The sequence below is a fragment of the Mus pahari genome, chromosome 23 (assembly GCF_900095145.1).
Source record: "Mus pahari chromosome 23, PAHARI_EIJ_v1.1, whole genome shotgun sequence".
NCBI classification, from domain to species: Eukaryota; Metazoa; Chordata; class Mammalia; order Rodentia; family Muridae; genus Mus; species Mus pahari.
The window spans coordinates 41568046-41580443 of record NC_034612.1 but is presented as its reverse complement, the minus strand read 5'-3'; the positions used below and the strand labels follow the sequence as shown (position 1 = coordinate 41580443).

The 12398-nt window shown below is 41.5% G+C and overlaps 1 long non-coding RNA gene across 1 annotated transcript in view; it reads right to left on the bottom strand.

Annotated features, from left to right (window-relative positions):
- Nucleotides 1-7907: 7907 nt before the first annotated feature.
- Nucleotides 7908-12398, bottom strand: part of LOC110313231 — a 44806-nt gene continuing 40315 nt past the window's right edge. The window contains exon 4 of the long non-coding RNA XR_002380090.1: nt 7908-8367. This is a non-coding gene — a long non-coding RNA (uncharacterized LOC110313231). The remainder of the gene's footprint in view (nt 8368-12398) is intronic.

The following is a 12398-nucleotide window of genomic DNA, read 5'->3' as shown; positions in this document are numbered from 1 at the left end:
CCCCTCCCCTTCCCCCTCCCTCTCCCTCTCCCTTCCCTTTCCTTTGCCCTCTTCTCCCCCCTCCCCCTCCCCCTCATCACCACTGATGTCCTCATGTAGCCCCATAGCTTGCTAAGTGGACACAGATAGCAGAGACACCAAGGTTTATTGAGTGTAACCAGAGAGGGAACGGAGGAGGTGAAGTGGCCTCAGGGCTCTGGAACACACATGATTTACTGACATGGAAACAGACAGAGGTTTGCTTTGACCACACTGCTTCTGTGTTAGATAATGTGACAGGCAAATACAGCCATGGATGTTTTTAGAACTGCATGGTAAAGAGGAAAGGGAACTAGCGACTAGCTTGTAGTTTATGAACAATCAGCTGGTAGTTCCCCAAGCCCCATCATCTGCCCTGAGATTTAAAGAGAACTAGCTAATGAGCTCACTGGATGTATTTGAGACAGAGCAGGGATTTTCAGCTCTTCTTGCTCACTACCTTGTCTCCAGAACCTGGAACAGCATCTGACATCAGTCAGTGCTCTGAAGATACTGAATGTATGAATGAGTTCTCAACCTGAGACTCAGGCAGAGAGGGGAATCGCTTACCCCCACTAAGAACAAACTCAGGCAGAGAGGGGAATTACTTACCCCCAAAAAGAACAAATGACCTAAGAATGATCACTAGACACTATGTATATAGGGCAGATGTTTCCCACATAAGCGATTGACGGAACACTTTTCAAATAGGCTCTGGTTTTATTGTGGTTAGCATCACATTTGAAAACCATGAAGCACCTTGTGAAATTCCATGGCAACAAGAACAAACACTGTACAATTCTTTAGGCCAAAACTCTTGAATAATTGAGTAGTTTGATCTTTGCAAATATATAGGCTATGGATGCTTTAACATCTTTATCATATAGGTGTTTTATTTTATGTATATGTAGAATCAGGTAAAGAGAGATGCAGGAATGGCACACTGTTTACACCCGAACACCTAGCCATAGACATCTCTGAACCACCAAGCTGTGTAATACTAGCAAGAGCCTCCTTTCTACCTCAGAGTGGTGATGCCTAAGCTAAAATTATGCCTGAGGTCACTTCCCACCTCTAAACACTATGATTCTATATAGTGCATTCTGCTCGATTTATTCGTAATATTAAGATAGGAGTTCAAGAAGACCCATCTGCCATTCTACTGTGATCCATGGAAGCAACCTGTAAATCTCCCTCCCTCCATTTAGAGGTAAAGAAGCCGAGGCATGAATGCAGTCCCCTGGAACTTTACCTTTAGTCCTAGGTCATGAATATTCCCATCTTGCCACATAGCCTGGATCCATTTAAGCCATAGCCTCTCTTCCTTCAGAGGCAGATCAGAGGTCATGTTCTGCCCTGGTTGGTTGTAGGTTCCTGTGGTCAATCACACAAAGACACTTTAACCCAGTAGCTTGGGCTTAACCAGCCAAGTGACAGGATTTATGACCTTCCCCCTTGGGAACCTCATTAAGCAAAACCATGACACCCAGGAGGGTCCTGAAGAGGGTTGGAACCTGGGGTTCCTTTTCCTTTAGGTGTGGTGGCTCCCATTCCTCCCATCTCAGTGGGAAGCCGTTTCTCAATGAAGGCCTTTTGACCACCTCTGCCTTTCAGCTGGTTAAACAGCATAGTGAGCCTTCTTCCGGGAAGAAAGATAGGAAAACCCAAACAAAGAAGCTCTTCATCCTGCAAGAGAAAATGCATCCCTGGAAGTAATCGCTCCACAGTCTGAAATAATCCTCTTACTTCAAGAACTGCCTTTCCATTGCAGTTCACCAAAGGGACTGGCAGCAGAAGGGGCTGGTGGGAGAGAATAGCACATCCACTTACCTGCTGGTCAAAGGGGATAAAAGTGGCCAGACAGAAGTTCTGCACCAAGGAAGTGCAGCGTTAATAGTGTTCCATCTCAATGGTGGCAAGATTATTATACAAGCTTATGGGTTTTCCTCTCAATTTGACTGCTTCCTGCATATTTTGTAGCATTAACTCAAGAAGTGTGTGTGTGTGTGTGTGTGAGAGAGAGAGAGAGAGAGAGAGAGAGAGAGAGAGAGAGAGAGAGAGAAAGTTCAGATGTGATTTCACATGTAGAGATCAGAGGGTCAATCTGACATGCCAATCTTTGTGAGAGACTTCCACTTTTTCTCAACTCAGGGTTTCCACCACCTTGGTCTTTTGGTAATGAGTCCCGGGAGCCAGCATGTCTCTGACTCCCCAGGACTGGGATTTCATACTCACGCGGTCACTCATGGCCTTGCACGTGGATTCTATAGATTAAACTCAGTTCATCAAGCCTGCAGAGCAAGCACTTTACCAACCACGCTGTCTCCCTAGCCCTAAGCCAACACCCCTTCCCATGTTTCGGTGATATACTTCTTCAGCATATGAAGACTGTCACAGAACTGTTCCCTACAGATTTATATAAACTAAGGTCTGGAGTAAGAGTTCAGTGGTTAAGAGCATGCAGTGCTCTTCCAGAGGAGCCAAGTTCGAATCCCAGCATTGACATCTGACAGCTCACAACTGCCAGTGAGTGGATCCGACTCTTCTGATCTCTGCAGGCTCCTCCACTCGAACACACATATCTCTACATAAACACGATACTCTTAATTTAAAACAATAAAATAGATATTTTCTCAGTTTTTTTATGAGTTGCATAAAATGGCAAGGGTAGTAGGATATATCCAATTCCATCCAGTAAGGCAGGACCAGCTACAGCATGATCGAGAACCTACCTGAGAATCAGGAGTTACCTTTGAGTAATCTGGGTTTTATTGTTAGACGCTTCCTGGATAGATTCCTGACCTTGCAACGTTGGCCCGATAGCCAGCACCTGCCTTCATCCTCACCACTGTGACACTGACCACATAGTTTATAAAAGGTTTATTATACTCCGTTCCACTATATACTTTGTATCAGGATGAGTTGGGTGAGAAAGAGCCAACAGCTAATTTTAACTAATTGTTAACTAATTGTTGTTGTTTATATCCACCTACTAGAGAATAGCACTACATTTGTGCTAACCTCTCACTAATAATTACATTGTGAATTTAGAGAGATTTTAGGGACTAGATTGGTTCATCTCATTAAAGCCAATTTAAAAAAAAAAAAAAGAAAGGATCCTTTGATTATGTTGAATTTCTAAAGTATTCAGAACGATAAAGTGTTCCCAGCATCGCTCTGGGATGAGGAATAAGGCAGAGCAGAGTCAGCAGGCAGTATGGCTTATGAAGGACCCCAGGACCAGTGCTGGGGAGGCCAGACAAAGCAGCAAGATGAGAGGCCTAAGTATTGTTCTTTATTTCAAAGCTTCCATCCCCCGACTCAGCTACTAAACACTTACCAGAAGGCAAACACCAGGCTGACCATATTTTTTTAATGTCCTCTTTCTTATTCACCAAGGAAAATACACAAAATACCTCAGAGCATTGAAGCCATGCCTGAATTGCTCACAAAAATAATTCACCTGTTGTAATTTTTCAATAAATTAATTTCGATCGCTAAAGACTTTGCTATATTGGATTGTTGAGACTTGAGTCACATTTGTATAAAATTCAACTTTTTGATATGTATAACTTAGTGGTTCTATCCAGCTCATTCCCCAGTGTTAAGTCATCACTCGTAGCCTTTACCCCATCTTAAAATGCCAGTATAATGAATTCAAAGTATTTATCCATACATCTACACATAAACATAGCTGCCACCCCTCCTCAAAGATGACTCCTTTTTGCAGCAGAGAAAAGCTGCTACGGAGATCCACACGTGGCCAAAATGCAGAGGACGGGTAACTATGGAACTCTCAGCCCCAACTGGTACATCTGCAATGTAACCCTACAGCTAAGGCTCTGGGTGCGAGGCAGAGGAGTGGACAGGAAGAGTAAAAGCCAGGGTGCCTGCTGCTAGATTGATGGTCTTCTAGATATAACACATGCTCAAGTGTCATGGCTGCCTAAACAAGACCCGCATAATCACAACATTACCGAAGAGGAAAGGGCTTAGTTTGGCTTACAAGTTATAGTCCTTCATTGAAGAAAGCCAAAGCATGAACTCAAGCCAGGAGCTCGAAACAGAGACCACAGGGGGATGCTGCTTACTGGCTCACTCCCTCTTGTTTACTAATCTACAACCCAGGTCCATCCTGCCTAGGGATGGTACCACCCACAGTGGGCTGGGCCCTTCAACAACTAATAATAAAGAACAATGTCCCCACAGATGTGCCCACAGCTAACCTGATGGACACAATCCCTTGTTTGAAGTTTCCTCCTCCCAGATATGTCATGTTGACAACCAAGATTAGCCTTCATATTTGTTTTTTGGAAAATCATGCCTTTGGAATGTAATTTAGAAACAGAATTGCTGAGTCATGTGATAACCTCATGTCTAACTTTCTAATAGAGCTTATATCTTTTCTCAGCATAGCTGTCCCTCTTCACTATTCCACCAGCAATGTATAAGGACTCCAATTTCTCTAGACCCTCATCAACCCTTGGCAGTCACTCTGATGAAGCCAGTTCTAGTGGCGGTGGTGTGTTAGTGTGCTTTTGACTTGCCCCTCCCTGCTCACTAAAGCTGTTGGACATCTTTTTCCATCGGTATCTGGCCATTAGTCAAGAGGGAGAAAAATGCTTTCCAAATCTCTTGCCTGTTTCTAAAGTAGATTATTTGCCTATTTACTGAAGAAGCAGCTCTGCATATTTCAAAAGCTAGCCTTTTATCAAATATGTGACTTGCAAAATATTTTCCCAGTGTCACAGTTTATCTTGTCACTCCGTTAACTACAAAGGACCCTTTGATGTGCTCTGCTCTGTTTGACAGTGCCCCTCCATCAAAGCGCTGGCATGGTCCTTTGTACTGCTTTGATAAGACTGTCTGTAGCACGGGAATCTTTTAGATGGTAAAATCCAACGTAGCTATATTTTGTTTTTGACATGTGCTTTCAGAGCATATCTAAGAAATCCTGCTCCATGTAACCCATCAAGGATTTATTCTTCTGACCTTACAGAGGGTGTTATCATACTAGCTTCTACATTTCTGTATTGGTTCTCTTTTTACAATTTCATTCTTTAGCATATGACCCACTACCTTTATTGAAAATGTAATTCTCTCTGTCTGAAAACAGTGTATGCATCACCTCATCGCCCAGCCTTGAGTATTTGTACTCTTAACTTAATAACAATTAAAGTTATGGATTTGTTAGCTATAAAAAAAAAAAAAGAAAGAAAGAAAGAAAAGAAAATGTAATTCTACATCAAACGGACTTGGAGCCCTCCTCAAAATAAACTAGTCTGCTGAGTAGGTTTGTTTCTGGAGTGTCAGTTATATTCCATTGGTTTCTGTGCCCTTCATGGCGGGTCTGTAACAAGCTTTGAAGTCGGGAAGTCCACGTGCTTTAAGGTTGTCCTTCCTCGAGATAACTTTGACTATGGCTTGCTTTCACTTCTCTGTGAATTCTTGGACGGGTCTATAGATTTCTGCAGAATAAACAGCCCAGATTTTGATAGAGATTGTAACAAATTTGCACATCAATTTGAATAATGTATCTTAGCCATAGTAAGCCTCTAATCCATGAACCCGTAAAATCTTTCCAGTGAGTTATGTATTTAATTTCCTTCGGTGACATTTATAGCTGTCACCTGATGTGTTTTGTTACTGTTGTGTTGTTTCGTGTTTGTTTTTGTCTTTGTTTTCAGTCAGGGTCTCTCTACATAGCCCTGGCTGGCCTGGAATTCACTATGTACAGCTTTGGCCTCAAACTCAGATCCACCTGCCTCTGCCCTTAAGCACTGGGATTAAAAGCATGTGCCACCATGCCCAGCACTACCTGACAAGTTTTATGTCATGTTTGTTAACTTAATTCATAAGCGTTTTATCCTTTTTATGTTGGCTAAGTGTGTTGTATTATATGCCACTACCATTCAATGTATCAAAAGCTGAAGATGCAATCAATATTATCATTAAAAAATAGACGCTGAGCCTTGGGAATTGGCTCAGTGCTTAAGAGCACTGACTGCTCTTCTAGAGGACTTGGGTTCCTTCCTGGCAACCAAACTTATAAACATCTGTAACTCCAGTCCCAGGGGATGATCTGGCACCTTCTGAACTCCATGAGCACTGCATACATGTGACATACAAATGTAAACATTCATACACACAAAATAAAATTAACTAAAATAGCTAAAAGTAAATAAGTGCCATTGAAACTTCTAGACACCAGACACTTGCACAATATATTGTACCGTGGGATCCACTCTGTACCTCTTGAAAGCTGTTGCTTTGTTCCCTAATAGGAAGATACTACAGTCGAGGATCTTGCCCAAGATCTGCTTTGGTTAGTGGCTTATTGGAATTAATATCAGATATAACTGACTTCAAAATGTACATTATTAGTATAAATATTTTGTGGTCTAGTTATATCAGCTTTGAAAATATGAAAAACTTGGAAACTCATGTTTTCTCATCCTAAAAATCATGAAAACTAATAGGGGTCTTATTATATACAAAACCAAGTAGATTACAAACAAAACACACAATAAGCCTTGAGCATATAGCCTTCAGTATCAATTATTGTATAGAAATATAGAAAGTAAAGCTTATCCCAGCCCATATTTAAATGTGCTTTTATCGCACATGGAATTTGTGCACTGTATGGTAAATTATTTTTTAATCAGCATCTGAACTTGGTATGAAGTAGAATGGTAGAAAGAGATTCTAGTCTCTCTATCTTATAATGGGCCACAGTGGAGCTCAAAACTGGCATCCTGGCACCACATCTAACATGTTCACCTAAGCCACAGTAATCTCAGGGTGGCCAGGATTCATGAAAAGGCAGTTTGAGATCCCCTGAGGATGAGAACAGAGCAGGAAGCTTTCCTCTGAGTCTAGCCTGACCTAGATATTTCATGTCGGAAATGATGTTAAGGTTTGGACTAGCAAATTTTTCTTTACCCAAGGAGTCGAAGTATTATAATCTGCAGCTCAGGCAATAGAATGTAGTTTTTAAACCAGATTCTCTTAAGAAAACAGAGTGAAAGTTACTCTACACACAGAGATGGAATAGATTCATGCTGCCTGTGACCATGATCCTCTGTTTTTTTTTTGTTTTTTTTTTTTTTTGCTTAGTATTGTTTAGTTTTAGCTTTGAGTTCTCTGGCTTCTCTGGCCTGGAACTCACTAAGTGGACTGCAATGCAAATTGTTCCATATGAATCTCTGTATCTATTATTCAAATAGTCATGAACTGGGGGCAGGGACATAAAATTCTCCAGATAAATGTAGTAAAAGAATAAAAATCATTGTCCTACAAAACATCTACATCATGATGATTAATTTTGCTTATTTCTCAATTGGGAAATTCCACTTTGATTTTTCTTCCAGTTAGCTGTTTTAAACTCACAGTCACTGTGGCAGTAGGATGCCTGGGTCTCACTTTACTTTGCACAGGATATAGATTTCTTTGTTCTCTCTTTACTCTCATTACCAATCAAAGTTTTTAAAAGATTACTGTAAAGCTTAACTCAGACAAATACATCTGTATTTTAAAGCGTTTGGGGTGTGGGGGGGCATTGGAGAAGAGAGAATATGTTAATAAGTTTCCATTGTTGTGATAAACTGAACATTCTACTCTAATTTTATTTTGTTTTTGTTAAGCCCCATATTCTCCATATAATTATTAAGCACAAAGAATCTATTTTTAATAAAAACAAAAATTATAAATAAAGATAATTATTAAGTGCAAGATGACCATCTTCTTGTATGAATATTTTTCTTATTATTAAGTTTCTTACCATTCAACATTTCATTTGCCATGAAGTATTATCCTTTCAAAGTGTTATTTGGAAATCAACAAGTAGCATGAAGCTCATTCTGTGATACATTTTCATTTCAGAAGCACTTGCACGTAATATTTTATTGTTTTGAATTCTGCAAGGCTATGAGACGCAGAGCCATTTCCTTTTGATCAGAACTCTAGGATAGTCACAATTACTCAAAAGGTAGTTAAAACAAAAAAACAGCAACAAAACCCTGAACGCATGAGTGATTCCAGAGCTGGATAAGGACGCCCATGATGCTGAACCTCACTCTTACTATAAAACCAAAGATCCTTAGGGCGACAGCGAAGATTAACCTGTGTCAGCTGGTCTTGCCCCTGAGATAATGATCCTGGCTTTTTCCATTGTTGGCATCTTCTGATAGCAAGATAGGGGCTGAGCAGCCCACAGTCAAGATTTGAGGGAGTTTATCAAATTTCCCAGAATCCTTGCTTTCTTCTCTACTCAATTCATAAGCACTTAATAGGCCCTCCTTCACACAACCGCCTCACCCCGGCACAAAATGCTTTTCTTCCAGGGAGACCCTGGAAAAAGAAACGGAAGAAAATCAACAAATGAACGAATGAACAAAAACACAAGTTGTGTTTTTAAATTTTATTTTCTGTGACTAGGATGGAAATACTTCCTTAACGGAGGAAAAGAAAGTTAGGGAGATCTAGCTACATTCAGTTCCAATTATTCAACAACAACAACCAAATGTAGCACCGAGCTGTTAATCAAAAGCATGCGCACAGCATTCTCTCTATTTGTGTGCACAGTGTGGTCTCAGAAGGCTGTACTCCTCTGCTTGGATTTCATTGAATTGACCAGTTTTACATTTCCTTTTGTCAGTGTTCTGTCTATTTGAAAAGGCATTATCATCTCTCTGACAACAGCTGGTGTCTCTTATCACCCAGATATGTACTCTGTGATATCCGCCAGCTGAAAAAGCCGCAGAATTCTCAATTCGTTGCAAGGGGAAAAGGGGGAAGCCCCTCCATGCTGCCACAGCCGCTGAATGCAAATAAGATCCACCCTGTGTGAAACTGAACTCAGGAAGAAATAAAACTCCCACGCGCATTCCTGGGAGCAAACTTTTGCACATGTCAAACCCAGTCCCGAGAGCAAGGACTGCCACCCACTGAAGTGCCACTTGCTTTTGGAATTGAGACAAACGGTTATTCACTGTTTCCAAACAATAAAATGTTTTCCAAGGTAACAACACATCTATAACAGTGTAAGTCTCTGACACTGCAGCTTCCCCAGTTCCACTACTGATTATCTTACTGATGGGTGCAAGCTACTCAATGCCTTCCAGCACTGAGTAATATTTCAAAGTACATTTGTCCTGCGGATGGAGCTTGCATGTGTATCTCAGCACTCTGGAGACACATACAAGATGACTGTGAGATCAAGGCAGGCTGGATTACAGTGAGGCCATCATCTCATACAGAAATGACCAAGTGAAGTGTCTTCTATCTCTCCGTTCACATTCCCAAGAGAGGAGGCTGATCACTGATCCAGGCTTTATTCTGGGCCTGGGCCACATTGTGAATGTCTGGGCAGCCCAGGATTGGATACTAAGGCCAGGCATCTATCCACAGCCCAACCTGCTACGGCCAGGACAGACAAGTGGAGCCAGGAACAAGCCCAAAGTGGTCCTTATGTCAGGAAATTTCTCTGTCGTTAAAATAGGAAAGGATCAATGTTTTATAAGATTCTTACACTGGTGTGTGTTTGTACGTGTGTGTGTGTGTGTGTGTGTGTGTGTGTGTGTGTGTGCATGAGCTGTGAGCATTCCTGTTTGCTGTCTGTGTCTGTCTGGGCATTGTCATATGTACGTTCTGTATGTGTGCTACTTCTGCTGTGTGTGTGTATATCTGTGCTTATGCTGTATGTGTGTGTCTTTGTGTGCTCGGTGTCTCTGTGTTTGCTATGTGTATATGTGTTTATGTGCTGTCTCTTTTGCATGCTATCATGTGTGTGTGTGTGTGTGTGTGTGTGTGTGTGTGTGTATGCTATGTATATTTGTGCATGTGCCATATGTCTGTGTCTGTGTCTGTGCTGTTTCTGTGTGTCTTATGTATGTGTGTATATATAATGTGTGTGCTGTCTCTGTGTGTTTATGTGTGTGTGTGTGTGTGTGTGTGTGTGTGTGTGCCATGTGTATATGTCTGCTCTCTGTATAGGCTATCTCTCTGTGTGTCATGTGTGTGTGTGTTTCTAAGTGGGTTTATCTGAATCCTATGTGCATATGTGAGTTGAATATGTATATGTCTGTGTGCTATGTGCATGCTGAGTGTGTGTGTTGTCTGTGTATGTGATTTCTGTATTGTGTTGTGTGGTATCTATGTGTGTATGTGTCCATGGGTGCTGTCTGTTTGTGTCTATGTATATGTATATGTGTGCTATGTGCTGTGTGTCCTATCTCTGAGTGATATTTATATGTGTGTAGTGTTCTATGTGTACGTGTGCATGTGTGTTGTCTGTGGGCACTATTCAAAATGCCAACTTGTTATTGGCATTCAAGAGACTCTCACAGTACAGCAGTACCTGCTGTTTGCACACAGGTGTGTGTGAGAGCGTCAGGCCTGTTCTTCCTCCTCCGGCAAAAAGCTGTGCTGCATCTCTTCCCAGCATGCACTATGGGCACAGCTGTTTAGAACTAAATATTCATTCTCTGATAAAAATTTGTTCTTGTAGGAATTCACTCTGACCTCTTGCCTCAGTCAAAATCAGCCTTCCTTGTTCTAGACCTTGGTTGTTCAGAAGCAAGTATCAACCTGTGACCCATGTTTGCTTATTCCCAGAAAGAACTCGTTTGAAGTATCCTGGCACCCCAGCTCCCCCATCAGCTCTTTGGGACACCAGGTTCAACCAGATGCTATTCCTACCCAGCAGCGCTGCTGACTGGCAGCGTCCCAGGGCAGGTTATGGGGGTGGGGCGTCTCTGATCTTTGGTGTATGAACAGTGCTCCTGGTATTGCTTCTCTATTCTGTAGGGCTGTTGAGAAGTTCCCTCGGTGTGTCCGGAGCACAGGAAGTTCACAGTTTTTGTAGTCACCGTCTCAGAAGCTGTCTACTCTATTAGCACACTATCTCCTAGTGGTCTCTTCTTGTGCCACAGATACTGAATTTTTCCCTTGACATCTCTCTCCTCTTTCTTCTTCTTCCCTCAACTCTGCCCTCCACTCATAGATTTTTAAATTCAGATTTTTTTTTTAAAGCTTTTACTTTATTCACAATCCTTGGTTCCCACCCTATAGACTGTCATCCATCGCTCCCGGTATAACCATCAAAAAAAAGACAGCTTTAGTTCGGTGTCTCAGCACTCACTATAAACTTGACACTGCCTAAAACCACCTCAAAAAACAGTTTCAGTTAAAGAATTGTCTTTATCAGGTTGGTCTGTGGGCCTGCCAGTGAGGAGATTGTCTTGATTGTCTTGTGTAGAAGGGCACAGTCACTGGGCAGCACCATGCCCTGGTCAGTGCATCTGACATTGACTAAGAAAGCTGACTAAGCAAGAGCAAGAGAGCATGCAAGAGAGAGAGAGAGAAAAAAAAAAAACAAAGAAAAAAAACAAAAAAGAGAGAGAGAGAGAGAGAGAGAGAGAGAGAGAGAGAGAGAGAGAGAGCCAACAAACTGCATTCCTTCATGTTTTCTGCTTAAGCCAAATTAACTCTTTCCTCCTCTAAGTTGCTTTTTTGTTTTTAGTCAGACTTTTTTTTTATCACAGCCAAGGAAGGGAAACGAGGCATTGCCAAAAGAACCCATAATCCCAGTGCTAAGGAGGCTTGAATAAGAAGTTGGTACTGGTCAGCTAGTCTAGCTGAATCCATGAGCTCTGGGTTCAGTGAGAGACCTGGGGGGAAGCCATAAAGAAAGACATGGTCCTTGAGACTTCACACACAGAGCATGTCATACAAACCTGCACATACAGGTACACTCATGTAAATGTGTGTTCCCTACACACAAAGACTGCCTCAACGACTCTTACCAATTTATTAACATGACCATCCTTCTAGCTACCTACTTGTGCATACTCTGTGCTAATTTGAAATTTAATGGAAAAATGAAAAAAGGAGAAAGAACGGCATAAAGTCCTAAGAGATAAAGCATTATTTTCAAAGGGCCTGGGGGCAGGGGCAGGATAGGCGTTACAACTGACAGGTGAGAGCCAAATCTACCCTTATGTTGCAATAGTTGAACCTTGAGATTAATTCTTAGAGTCAATATTTCTTTTCCTCTTTTATATTGGCATGAGCAAAAAACATTAACAGTCTATTTCTGTTCCAGTGAGCTATCTGGGATGTAGCAACATTTTATTACCAAAATTACAAGATTGGGCAAGTCGGTTTTCTAGAGTCCTGCTTTCTTCTGTCTACAAGTGAGAATGAGAATGGTCTTTCATATCTTCTTCTGGAAAATTCAATGAAAGAAAGCATGTATCTAAAATAGTTCTAAAAACATAGTAGGAATGCCATTGAAGAATTGTTTTACTTAATAAGCAGCAGCGTGGGGGGAGTGTGTGTGTGTGTGTGTGTGTGTGTGTGTGTGTGTGTGTGTGTGTGTG